Raw genomic sequence first — 3,828 nt, 5'->3', positions numbered from 1 at the left:
CTAACCCATAGGTATACCCTATGGACCTTTGGAAAAGCCCCTAAACTAACCCTAGGAGTCCATTTGACCCCTTAAAAACCCATCTAAAGTTAACCTACGGGTCAAACTTGAGTTCCAAAGACTCTCTACCCAAGTCAAATCTGGGACCACACTCAAATATTTGAAAAAGGCTTTGGTTGAAACAATTTCCCTCCAAGAGACATGTCATAATCAAAACACTATTGAGCACATGTGTCAAGTGACACAATAAAATACATTACTTCATTACACATGGATATTGTCTCTTGTTGGATTAAACAAATTAATAAATACAATTTAACACACATGCAACCATTTACGTTTACAAATAAAATACGATACATACGGGGTGTTGTCTTTCCAAATAGACAACCCCTGGTTTTACAAACGCGCAAAGGTCTAGGCTTGATTGTCCATATTGTTTCCATGGTCACATGGATAATTTTCCTGCGCATCTCAATTACACATCAGTAATTCCCAAATAACCTCATATAAATTTAACATATAAAAAGGAATACAAATCAATCACTCTACATACAATTGCCATCATACAAATCAATTTATCATATATCCAAAGCAATCCACATAAGCAATTATCATAATCCTCATAAATTTCAACCATTCATAAGACATGCATCATATTTATAACATCATAATAAAGTTCTGCAATTCAAATAAATGACATACACCATATCAATGTTATCATATCCTAGAATCATATAAAAGTCTATATCCATAATGCATAGAAATGAAGCATCAATATATCAATGTCATCCAATCCTGGGATCATATAAAATTCTATATCCATAATGCATAGAAAAGAGGCATCCATAATAGTTCCAACATGAAAATAACTGAAATGCTAGGATGGGTTGGGGTAGGGCCGCACACCCTCCCCCTCTAGGCATGAACTTCCTCCTGGAGTTCATAAAAAAGATGGGGGTACTGAGATCTCATACGTGTTGCGTCCTCCCATGAAGTTGTAACCTCATCATAGCAATCCCACTGGACCCTAACCTAGTCTAGCTCTCGACCTTGAAGGGCCAGCGTCCGGCAAGACAAAATGCAAATGGACTCCAAAGCTAGCTGCTCGTCCGACTCCACCTGCAAGGCATCCCAATCTAAAATATGAGATTTATCATAGATATACTTCCTCAGAACTGATACATGAAAAACATCATGGATGTGTAACAGGCTAGGTGGCAATGCTAAATGATAGGCAATTGGTCCTATCCTCTTAAGGATCTCAAAAGGTCCTACAAAGCAAGGTGTGAGCTTAGAACCCTTTTCGTAATGGATTGGAATCCTATGCAGTCGCACTCTTAAGAAGACTTTGTCTCCAACCAAGAAGCTATGATCTATCTTCTTCGCATCTGCATACTTCTTCTGTCTATCCTGGGCCTCTCTAAAATGTTGTCTAATCAAATCCACCTGCTGCTTCATATCTTAAACTATCTCAGGACTGATAGCTACTCTGTCCTCAATGCGGTCCCAACTCAATGGTGTTCTACAAGGCCCGCCCTACAATGCCTGAAAGGGTGGCATCCCCAAAGAAGTGTGATGCCCATTGTTATAGGAAAACTCTACCAAGGGAAGGTAATCTTCCCAACTGGTCTAGTGATCCATGACGTATATGTGAAGCATATCCTCTAGCACATGGTTAACCCTCTCTGTCTATCCATCCATTTCTAGATGATAGGTTGTGCTGAAATTGAGCTTGGTTCCCATTGCTACCTGTAATGCCTTCCAAACGGAAGAAGTGAAGAAGGAATCCTTGTTAGAAATAACCTTGTGTGGAACATCATGAAGTTTGACAATGTCTCGCAAGAACACCTATGCCACCATTGGTGTTGTGAAGGTAGTCTGAATTGGTGAGAAGTGGGCCACTTTGGTCAACTTGTCAACTATCACCAAGATGGCATCATGGCGACGGGATGACATGGGAAGACTAATGATGAAATTCATGGATATAGTATCCCACTTCCACTCTGATATAGCATGATATTGGAGCAACCCACCTAGATGGCGGTGCTCCACCTTGACTCTGTGACACTCAAGACACCGGGCTACTAACTCAACAATAAGTTGCTGCATACTTGGGCAATGATATAATTGTCTCAAGTCTGCATGCATCTTCTTAACTCTGGGATGTGCTGCATAAGGAGCTCTATGAGCCTCCATCACAATGAACTCTTGCAAACCCCTGGATGAAGGTACATAGATGCACCCTCTATGGCATAATAGTCCATTGGACTCTAAGGAATAATCAACATACTTTCCCTCCAGGGTCTCCTGTGATCGAATCACCTGACAAACCTCTAAATACCATCCATCCTCTAGCAACCACTGCAATATATGATCTCTCAAATATGTGCCCATAGATATGGAGTATACCTCATGACGTCTCCTTCTCAAGGCATCTGCAACTATGTTTTCTTTCCCCTTGATGTAGTGAACGTCAAAATCATACTCGCATAAAAACTCCATCCATCTTCTCTAATGAGCATTAAGATTCAGCTAAGTGAATATGTACTATAAGCTCTGATGGTCTAAATGAAGCTCAAAATGATGATCCAAAAGGATGTGTCTCCACCTCACAAGTGCATGCACTACTGCTGCAAGCTCAAGGTCATGAGTATGGTAGTTAAGCTCGTGAGTCTTAATTTTCCTATACTCAAATGCTATAGCTCTACCATCCTGCATGACGACCGCTCCTAAACCCTCTAGGGAAGCATCTATAGAAACCATGAAGTCAGCTGAGGGATTTGGCACTATAAAGATAGGTGCACTAGTAAGTGCCCTTTTGAGTTCCTAAAAATCCCTCACACTTCTTTGTCCACTTGAACTTCTTCCTTTTACACTGAAGAGAAGAAATAGAATGTGCAACTCTAGAGAATCCATCAACAAAGCATCAGTAATAACCTGCTAGGCCCATGAAGCTCCTAACCTCTGTCACACTAGCTGGCGCTGGCCAATCCATAATAGCTTTGATCTTTGATGGGTCAACTGAGATCCCATCACCGGATATAACATGCCCTAGGTACTTGACCTCTGATCTAAAGAAAGAACACTTCGACAAACTATCGTACAACTGATTGTCTCTCAAACACTGCAAAACCTGCCTCAAGTGCTCCTCACGCTCCTTCTCATTCAGAGAATATATCCATATGTCATCGAGGAACACAATCACAAAAAGGTCAAGGAAGGTGCAGAATACCCCATTCATGAGGCTCATGAATACAGCTAGAGCATTCGTAAGACTGAATGGAACCACGGTGAACTCATAGTGGCCATATCTAGTGCAAAAAGTTGTCTTGTGGATATCGCTCTCCACTATTCTCAATTGATGATACCCTAACTTCAGATCTATTTTGGAAAATACTTTGACACCCTGAAGTTGGTCGAATAAATCATTGATCTTGGGCAAAGGGTATCCGTTCTTGATGGTTACCTTGTTCAACAAATGGTAATCCATGCATAACCGAAGAGTCTGTCCTTCTTCTTTACAAAGATGACTGGTGCACCCCAAAGGGATACACTAGGATGAATGTAACCCTTCTCTAGAAGTTCCTCAAGCTACATCTTGAGCTCATTAAACTTGTTTGTGGTCATCCTATAAGGTGCTCTCGAAACTAGCTCAACTCCTGGTACAAGGTCTATATGAAAGTCAATCTCTCTACGGGGCGACATACCAAGTAGCTCTGAAGGAAACATGTCTGAATGTCCCTTAAGGATAGGATGTTCATCAATAGATGGTTCCTTATCATCCTCTTCCTCTCTATCACTAATGGTGATTGCAAATAATTGGCA

This window comes from Cryptomeria japonica, chromosome 5, assembly GCF_030272615.1.
Source record: "Cryptomeria japonica chromosome 5, Sugi_1.0, whole genome shotgun sequence".
NCBI classification, from domain to species: Eukaryota; Viridiplantae; Streptophyta; class Pinopsida; order Cupressales; family Cupressaceae; genus Cryptomeria; species Cryptomeria japonica.
The sequence above is the reverse complement of the archived record's forward strand: the minus strand, read 5'-3'. Positions refer to the sequence as shown.